General features: G+C 46.5%; 1 long non-coding RNA gene across 1 annotated transcript; it reads left to right on the top strand.

Annotated features, from left to right (window-relative positions):
* The first annotated feature begins 671 nt into the window (after positions 1-671).
* LOC125084238 (uncharacterized) lies at positions 672-9942 on the top strand. The gene is made up of 4 exons (XR_007122558.1): positions 672-1103; positions 2016-2086; positions 7467-7556; positions 9705-9942. It is a non-coding gene; the product is annotated as an uncharacterized LOC125084238 (long non-coding RNA).
* The last annotated feature ends 292 nt before the right edge of the window (positions 9943-10234 follow it).

The following is a 10234-nucleotide window of genomic DNA, read 5'->3' as shown; positions in this document are numbered from 1 at the left end:
ACCCAGGATGCCTGTTTGCCTTGGCCTCTGTCAAGGAGGTAAGGAGCCCGAGGAGCCAGGGGGTTAAGCAAGAGCTTTCCAAGGGCGAATTCCTGCCCAGCGCCTGGTATCTGGTTCCCAAGCCAAGCATGGGTAGCTCTGTTTTCTGTTTTGCTGATTCCTGATCATGCTACACATTGCACACTGGCTCTGTCTTCTGGCCTGGGTATTCCCTCCCAGAAGGAGGAGTTCAGCAGAGGGGCCCGACGGCCATGGCCCAGATGTAGATCTTACATGGGAAGGCTTCCACCAACTGAATTCTCAGAGCCTCATAAGGTGCTTTAGAGATGCTCTGGAATTCTGTTAGCCCTTCCTCTGGGCCCCACTTAATCGAAGTGGCCAGGTGTTCTTTTAGAGCCCTCAAATATGCAAGGGCTTGATATCAGGGTGGTTTAATATCGGAGGGGCAGGGCATGGCGTAATGTGTGAGGCTGGGACTTACAAGGAGCAGATAAGACCCTTCTTTGTCATGATGACAGCTCTGCCCAGCGTCACCCACCATTTCTCAGGTCACCCTGTGTCACAGGGCTGCATCTGATTATTTTTGCACATAGGTTTGAAATGTATGAAAGACGGTCTGAATTTCTCGGCCCTCCTCTCGAGCAAAGCTAGTAGCACAGACCGCGGCAGGTCGTTCTTCTTCTATCTCTGCGAGCCCGGGAGGTGAAAAGCTAAGGAAAGCCTGCTCCTATCCCCATTTTTACACAAGGTTCTAGAATCTGCCAGGGACCAACCTGCTTAAACCTGTCTCGGCATAATTATGAACACCTCCCTTTGTTCTGCAAAGGGACAGCTGGACAGTGGATTATATAGTCCTCCGAGGTACAGAGGACATCGCATTCATTCCAGCCGCGTTCTTTCCAGATGTGCAGAGAGCCTGGTGAGGCTGGAGAGGCGGAGGGTGAGAAAGGGAAGTGACTCGTCCACGCTCACCCGGTGATTCAATAGTAGAGCAAGTAATGAGAATCCAAGAGCTTTGACTAAGGAGCGAATCACCCCTGACCCCGCCCTGCTAAAGGAATAGAACGGACACAAACTGGTTGAAACAGCACCGGTGCCAAGATGTGAGTAAAGCGGTGGGGAGAAGACTAGCAACTGAAAATAACTGGAAGACAAAAGGAATCCCTCAAAATGTGTTGGTTGAGAAGAGAGTTCCTGCATGCCTGTGCACTTGAACGGGCTTTAGGAGCCTCACAAAGGGGCTGGAGCGAATAGTATTGAACAGCGAGCTGACCCATCCAAGTGGGAGCTCAGCAGCTGCCAGATGATAGGTGAGTTGATGAGTTAGCTACAAGTGACTGCAGGCAGAAAGGAAGTATGAAGGAGTCATTGCAGACAATCTGGGTGGACTGCATGGAGGAAGCAGTAAGCTCCCCCCTGCTGGCAGGTGGCACAGGGCCGTCCCTGCCGTGTGTGCTCCAAAGGACCCCTGGCTACCTCCAACCCTACTCCAGTGTTGCTTAGTGAGCAGAGTGGTGAGCTGGCTTCTGGAAGAGGAAGTATGACCAGGAGAAAGGGGTAGGACACTGCCTGGCTGGAGCCCAGTGCGACTGAGGAATGTGTGGGGACTGTGGGCAGACAGGCCTGCCTGAAGCAGAAGGGCTGGTGTGGGGGGAATCGACAGAGAAGGGAGAAAAGAAACAAAGACTGTCTGCCCAGCATCCTCATTTTTTTTTGGTTTTATGGGAAAATGGTGAAACTTTCTTGCAAGCGGCGATTATGGAGGGTGGGAGTAGGAGAGAAACCACGGTGATTTTTTTTTTTTTTTTGTACTGAAAGAATGTTTTCCCCAAACTAAACAAAGTTGGATTGAGAACTTCAACATGGTACCTTAGGGACCTGGTAACTCATTGCTACGCGGAGGCCTGCCTTCCCACAGGCGCCTGCTTCAGGCTCTAATGGCTGTCTGGGGAGGAGAAGGGGACACTCCAACTTTTCAAGATCCAAACAGTTATGGTTCTCTTTTTGCAAAGTAGTTTTCGTCGCCTCCTGTGTTGGCACTGGAGTCCTTTGAGGTAGCATCTTTCCGTGTGCCTCAGCCGCACAGGTGAGTGTGCGCCCCGCCCCCCTCCCTTACCTGCCCAGTGACCAGACTCCTCCTCAAACACAGCTGGGAGCCTGGGACCTAGGTGGTCCTCCCTCATTTCATGCCCTGCTGTGTTACCTAAAAGGTGATTTCCCTCAAGATGGGGATTAGCGTCATTAAAGAAACAAAGGCATCCCTTAATTACAAGCCTAAACCCTTGCCTTCAAAGAGGGCTGGAGGAAAAAGTGGTGTTGGGGCCTGGGTGGTCTTGCTGGTACCACTTCTTTGGTGATTTGATTCACTGAAACCGTTCATTTTAGGACTGCCTTTTTTTTTTTTTTTTTAACAGAAAGGTAGGAACATTTGACCTTCTTTAGCAAATTGCAGTGATTTTTAAGTAAATAAAAAAGTCAGCGGCCCCAGCCACAATCTCCAGTGTCAGACGCAGTGTGTCTGGTGACAGGAACTATCTCCAGCCTTGCGGGGGGGCGGGGAGGGGAGGCAAAACACTACAACAGCTCAGTTGCCTATTATGGAGTCATATTTTGATGCACATGAAATTCTTGTTCTCAACCATCTGATTTTTGTTAACGACTAGATGTAAATCTAGTCAGATCTTATGCCTGCAAACCCCTTCAATGAGCATGATATCTTAAATTGTTTTTCAATTGGGGTGGCAGTGCTCCTGTTTCTTATCTGGGGAGCTGGAAGTCCTGAGGCCACCTGCACAGTCCCACGAGGGTGAGATTTTAATCTGCTGGCTCTCCCCAATCCCCCCTCTCACAGGCGCCTGCTGGGGGCTGAGCCACGAAGCATCAGGTGGAAATCTGGGCCCTGGACCAGTCTGGGGTGCTGGGGAGTCCTCGGGGGGTCCAGGTTCCGCATGAGACAGAAGTGGGACAGCGATCCTTGGGGGGGTGTTGAGGGGGGTCCTGCTCCTGCTTCTGCTCCTGTTCCGGGGCTTCTGAGCTGGGTGTGGGAGAACCCAGATCCTGCTTCTTCTGGAGTGCCTAGTGGGGACGGGCCCCATCCTCAGGGGAACAGCAAGGGTGGGGGTTTCTCCATCTCAGACAAGAACCAGGGGCTGGTCTCCAGTCCTGGCACCTTTCAAGTGTGGGAAGGAGGCACCCCGTGTCTCTCCTGAGCACTCCAGGCCACTGGTTCAGATCCTGGACCTTTGCAGTCACAGGTGCCAATGTCCATGCCAGGGACCCAGCAGCTGTCTCTATCTACGTAGGTTAAGGGCTGAATCTCAGCGTCAACCTAACTTTTTTCCAAGCAGCCTCAAGTAGCCAGTTGGAAAGCTCTTCAGCTCAATCCCAGCCTCTGTCCTATCAGTGCAGCACAGAAGTGAGGATCTCAGCAGAGACTTACCCCCTCCCGCCCCACCAAGCCAGATGGGTTAATGACACAGGGCAACGTGCCTTGCGCCTTCTTAAGGACAGGGCTGTGTCCATATAAAGTCCTACAGTTGTTCACCTTCACAGAGACAAATGATTTATTTCAAATTCCATTTTGCTCACGGCCAGCTCTTCCTGAATAGTCTCCAAAACGCTCCCATGAAAGCCACTTACACAGTGGCTCTGCCTAACGCACTGGCCCAAAAAGGGCCCTGGGGGCAAGAATGGCCAAAGGGACATAACACAGATTTTTCTCAGCCAGGCCTGGGGTGGGAGATGGGGGGAATGGCGGCGGAGGGGGGGCTCCACTCAGTCCCCAAGATGGAAAATGTGTCCGCCTTTAGTGAGAAGCTAGACCGTGGGCTTTCTCAGTTTTCTCTCTCTCCCAAAGCTACAAGTCGCTTCTCCCTTACTTCTAGGTCATTGTCCGAATAACCATCCACCCAGAGTGGCCAGTGAGCATGGGTCAGGTAAAGGTAGCAAGAGCTCCTGGAAAGCGGCAGAAAGATTATTCCACAAATGATGCTGGAACCATTCAGAAATGGTTGGCCATTTGGAAAGACAAGTTAAGCCATAGCTATCTTTACTTTACTCTTGGCTCCCAACAAATTCCTCATAGATAAGACTCCAAGATAACATTTGAAACCATAAGATTTAGAAATCATGGGTGCCTTTGTCGATCATTTCTGTAAGGGAAGTCCTTTCTAGAGAGGAAGCCATCAATTTAAAAACCATAAATTCCATACCATAAAAGCGTCTCTACCTTTGTGTGACAAAAACCCCTTTAAACAGGAAATATTTGCAACCCATCGTAATAACACAGGACTAATTTCCTTAAATTACAAAGAGCTAGCACAAATCAATAAACAAAAAGCAGAATAACCCAGTAGAAAACTGGGCAAGGAACAGCAACTGAAGACACACGTCCAAGTGCTAACAGGATACCGCTTTTCCCCTAACTGGCACAGACTGTCAAGTTTTATAATAATTACTGCCTGTGAAGGTATGTGGAGGAACAGGTATGTGCAAATATTGTTACAAGGGCTGTCGGCTGGTGGTCATTGGCCACTATTAAAATTCTTCTAAGAGCAATTTAGCAACGTCAATCATAATTTTCATTGTACATAATCTTCGATCCAGGAATCCCACTGCTTGAAATTTAGCCCACAGCTACCTTGGCAAAACCCTACCAGGACACCTGGGATGAGGATGTACCTTACACTGTTGTTGGGAATGGCAAAAACAAAAACAAAAACAAAAAAGCTGGGCTCCGCTGTGACTGGTGAGAAAATAGAACTCTATGAAGAAGTTTCTAGAAAAAGGAAAAATTGAGTTGATTAGTGGATCTTGATATAGGGGGTTCAGTGATTTTTTAAAAAAATAAGTACAGAGTGAAAGCCAGGCTCTGGGCAAAGTATTAGCAAATTTGAAAAAGTTCTGAAATCATGCACCTCATTAGCAAAAAAAAAAGTTGGAGCTTATTCTCCAACATACATGTTGATTTATTTATAAATACATTAAAAATAGGATAAAGTGAGTGAATTGAAACACAGAAGTATGAGCTGTAATTACTTTTTGTGCCCCCCAAATTATTTGAGGGCACCCCGCCTTAGGTGTGTGTGGTGGCTCCACATTTGAGAGAAATAAAATGTACCACTCTGGCAATTCAAAAAGAAGTACAAGGGGCGCCTGGGTGGCTCAGTCGTTCATTCAGCCTCTGCCTTCAGCTCAGGTCATGATCCCGGCATCCTGGGATCGAGCCCTGTTTTGGGCTCCCTGTTCAGCTGGGAGCCTGCTTCTCCCTCTCCCACTCCCTCTGCTTGTGTTCCCTCTCTCACAGTCTCTCTGTCAAATAAATAAATAAAATCTTAAAAAACAAAAAACCCCACAAAATATGTGTACAAATTCTTTGATGCTCCTTCCACTGAGAAGGGAGGGCTATGTCTCCTTCCCTTCAATCCGGGCAGGCTTTTGTGACTCTTCTGATCAACAGGGTTAGGCAGAAATGACAATCTGTGATTCTGACTCCATGATATGAAAGGGATCGCTGCTTCTGCCTCTTCTCTAGAACACTTGTTCTCGAAGCCTTCAGTGGTGAAGTGAGTGGTCAGGCTGCCCTGAGATCACCAAACTAGCGCTGGAGGGAGGCCAGCGGGGCAGCTGCAGGGCACCCAGGCCTTTGTCTGGCTGTAACTGGAAAGGGTACCCAGCCCACCACACAGCCGAGCCTTTCCCACCTTCCGGATCCTTGGAAACCATGAGCGGGAGATAAAAAAATGCTGGTGCTGCCTTAAGCCTCTGCATTTTGGAGTGATTTACTACACAACAATAGGTAACAGGAGAAATTGTGATCCCAAATTGTCTTAGACGGTGTGTGTGTGCATATGTACACACTATAAAATTGGTATAAATTCGATCATGCATGCACGTTTGTTGTATTTTGCATCATTGTGAGGGGATAGAGAAGAAAGTGCTGGAGTGATTATTTTTGGGGTGGTGTGCTGGGAGGCCACGAGGTCATCTCCGCTAGAAATGAGATGGTAATGTTCTATGATCGCTTTCATGCTGTAATATTTATTTATTTATTTATTTACTTATTATTTTTGCTTTTGGAATCTTTCAAAAATTTTACCTGTTTTGGGAGGAGACATACTAGCTTTCCAAAGAAGATTCTGCACAGTACCAGCTCTGGCTAAACAGTAGCAACGTGCTTAACACCATCTGAAACTGACTCTAGTCATTAATCGTGTAGCCTCTGAGGTCAGACGATAACCGTCTACATCCCGGCTCCTCCATTTCCTGTCCACTCTGAACCTCAATCTCCTCTTCTGTAAAGTGCAAGTAATGCTAGTACCTCCTTATATTGTCTGCTGTTGGGCAACAAATCACCCCCCCCCAAACGTAGCAGCTTACAACAACGGGTTATGAACCCAGGCATGGCTTACCCGGGAACTTCCGGCTCCAGGTATCCCATAAGGTTCCAGTCAATCTGTCCTCTAGGGCTGTGGTCCCATCTGAAGGGGAGGCCCCTCTTTCATGTCAAATGCATGTGGTTGTTGGCGAGAGGCTATTTCTTGCAGGCTGTTAGACTGAGGGTCTCAGCTCCTCACTGGTTATCGGCTGGGGTTCTCCCTCAGTTCTTGGCCAAATAGGCCCCCACTGTGGGGCAGCTCACAGCACAGCAGCTGGAGCACCCAAGATAGAAGGTGATGTTTTTATGACCTAATCTTGCAAGTGACATCCCATTACTTCTACCAGCCCGTCCTTTAGAACTGAGTGTATAAATCCAGCCCACACTCAAGGGGAGGGAGTTACACAAGGAAGTGAATGTCAGTAGTGGGGGCATCGAGGGATATCCTAGAGGCAGCCAGCTGTAGCACCCATGGGTTGGTCAGGACGATTAAATGAATTAATGTCTGAAGCACAGCCCACAGTGTTGGAGACAGCATTTGCTCAGTAAATGGAAGTTCTAATTAGTGATATAGATTCCTGTCTTTGTTTAACAGTAAATGCCCAAGTGCCCTTTCTGCAACAAATTTATGGCGAGATTTCAGTGAAGCCCTTTTGCCAACAACGTTCTAACTCATCCCTGTTGCTATTTTCCTGGAATTCATGGAGCAGGACTCCCTTAGCAGCAGTCCCCACCAGGATCTGATAGGGCTGACCCTTTCATAACCCTGGGCCTTGCATTACGGCTGGCTCATCATTTATTCAACCTTTGTGTAGCCATTTAGCGCCTCCAAGGAGACAGAAGCTCAGGTAGGGACGAGGTGAGCCAGGCAGACGTAGCTAATACCTTCACAAAACATACAGGTTATCGAGCGGATCTGGACGGAGAAATGGAAGCTTCAGCCATTCTTGGGGTCTCCCCTGCTAACAGGGGAGACGTAGGTCTAAATGATTGCTGGGGGTCAATGGGAAGGTTTGTTATTAGTTTTTACATTTAATTTCCCCAGTACTTAATTTATTTAATTAGAACACATTTGCTATTTTATATTTAGGAAACTTCCTGATGCTGAGTGTGCCCTCACAAGGGGTAGAGGCAGAGAAGTCAACTTCTTGGCAGCCTCATGGAATAACAGGTTCACCCGGTAGGTGGACATGGCAGTTTCCTGGGAGAACTAGCCCTGGTCGAGGAGGACAGAGCTAGGACTCACATGAGTATGATCATACTCCAGGGCCCTTAACTAGTCTCTGTAGAAGCATCTATATAGACTCAAAAGTGTACGTTTATATATTTAGCCACTATTTTATGAATAAATAAGCAGTTGCTTGCCATGGCTTATATGGTAGACAAAGCAAAGGACCAGCAGGGACGGTGGACCCACAGGCAACTTATTATTTCTTTACAGAGACCAGAGGCACCTATAGTGGAGAGTCCAACGTGAGCTCTTCCGCTGACAGCCAGACATGTCTGGGCACAACGATCAATGTGTGAAAGGGTAAAAGGCCAAGGGAACATTCTGGCTGACTCTAGCGGTCATGAACAGAACACCTGACAAAGTGACCTGAACAAAATGATACCTGTTATCTTGCTTAACAAGAAGTTTGGGGGCTGAGTAGTTCAAGGATTAGTTAATTTACAGGCTGATATGGAAAACCTGGTTTCTTCCCTTCTGTTGGCTTCTCTGTCCTCAGCATTGTTGGCTATTGTCTTCAGGCTGCCTCTTCATGCTTGCAAGATGGCAGCCCCAGGTTCTGACTTCGCCGGCCTTTTGTAACCTCATTGAGAGGCAAACAAATCAGTCACAAATTACCTGCATGGCAGGCCACATTTGGTAACCCTGATCTTGTAGAAGAGAGAATGCACAGGTGAAAGAATGGAAATGGAGCAATGAATTATCTACCTTTATTACATGAATTCAGTTATGTGCTTTTTTTTTTTTAGGATTTTATTTGTTTATTTGAGAGGGGGAGCATGAGTGGAGAGGGGGAAAGAGGGTGAGGAAGAAGCAGACTCCCCTCCAAACAGGGAGTCCGATGTGGGGCTCCACCCAGGACCATGAGATCATGGCCTGAGCCAAAGGCAGATGCTCAACCAACTGAGCCACCCAGGTGCCCCAGGTATGTGCTCACTTTAAGTGACAGTGAATCCTTGGGTAGTTTTGGGATCCACCTATTTCCAAATTTCAAAGAATATATTCTCTCAATTCATGGTCTTCCAACAAATGTCCTTTCAAGAACATGAATCGTGATCTAAGAAGACCATCACTGTGGGCTTGACTCAATCATAGGGATAATAGCAAGAATCCAAAAACATTCAACAAGCAGAGAAAAGGGCCTAAAGAATATAATTACAAAGTGCAGAAGTTCTCAAAACATTTTAGACCTTTGCTTCGTACTCATGATTCCCCTTTCTGTGTGGGCCAACAGGAAAAAAAAAATCACTTCTCTGAGGCCTATCTTCTAGAGTGAGCTGACCTTTATGAGATGAGATGGGAATTAATTCATAATTATATATACAGCAAACAAACCTCACTACAAAGGTAGCCCTTTATCTTACCTAAACTCTACAGTATTAAAATTTATTTGTTCAATCAGCAAGTACTTTTTAGCACCGACTCTGTGACAAGCATTGTTTTAGGCTCAAGTCTTCTCATGGTGCTCCAGTGTTCTCCAGTTTTCTCCTTCCAATATTCATATTCAATAAACATTTATCAAAAACCCTCCTGGATGGCAGAGCTATAATCTGTAATCAGCCACGCATTCCCAGAAAATAATGACAAAATCTCAGTTCGCAAGATCAAGGACTCGGAAAACGGGGGGTTAGAGTACAAAAATAAAAAATGGTATTGTGTGCGAATATCCACACACACACACATAGATATGCACACAGGAAACAAAAATTCTGGAAGACAACAATTGTGAAACAATCTCTGTCTGTGTTAACGATCTGCTCTCCCTTAATCTCTGTCAGGCGTTTGGTAGATATCTGTGGTATCGTGATTTTCTAAGGCACACTCTTCCAACAAATATTATGCTGTGTAAGCTATGGGTTCTTTTATGTTTATAAAGTAGTCCTCGCTGGCTTGAAATGTAATATCTTCGTTCACTCACATTCTCCCTTGTTCTATTTGTACAAATCTTGACAAAATCTTGTGTGACTGTATTTGTCAGCTTCGATACATAACAAACAATCCCCAAATCTCAATAATTTACATCAGTAGTTTATTTCTCATTCGTGATACATGGAGCTTATAGCTCTGCTGTGCCTCTGTCCCATGTTTTTCTCATTTCAGGTTGCAGTGGAAGGAGTAGTCTTATGTAGAATCTGCTGTCCTCTTAGAAGGCGCCAGGAGAGCAAGTGACCAAGCTGAACCACAGAATTGCATTAAAATTTCTGCTTATAATGGCATGTATCACGTCTGTTCACATGTCTGTCAAAGTCAATCACATGATCAAGCTGGACAACGAAGGGGGAAGTATACTTGACCTATAAGGAGTTCTGACACAGGTAAGGATATGTAATCCTTTAATTAAAAAAAATTTTTTTAGGGGCGCCTGGGTGGCTCAGTGGGTTAAGCCACTGCCTTCGGCTCAGGTCATGGTCCCAGGGTCCTGGTATCGAGCCCCGCATCAGGTTCTCTGTTCAGCAGGGAGCCCGCTTCCTCCTCTCTCTCTCTCTGCCTGCCTCTCTGCCTACTTGTGATCTCTGTCAGATAAATAAATAAAATCTTTAAAAAAAAATTTTTTTTAACTTTTTAAAAATTAACATATAATGTGTTGTGTATTTCAGGGGTACAGGTCTGTGATTCATCAGTCTTACACA

This window comes from Lutra lutra, chromosome 14 (genome assembly GCF_902655055.1).
Source record: "Lutra lutra chromosome 14, mLutLut1.2, whole genome shotgun sequence".
Lineage (NCBI taxonomy): Eukaryota > Metazoa > Chordata > Mammalia > Carnivora > Mustelidae > Lutra > Lutra lutra.
The sequence above is the reverse complement of the archived record's forward strand: the minus strand, read 5'-3'. Positions and strand labels throughout refer to the sequence as shown.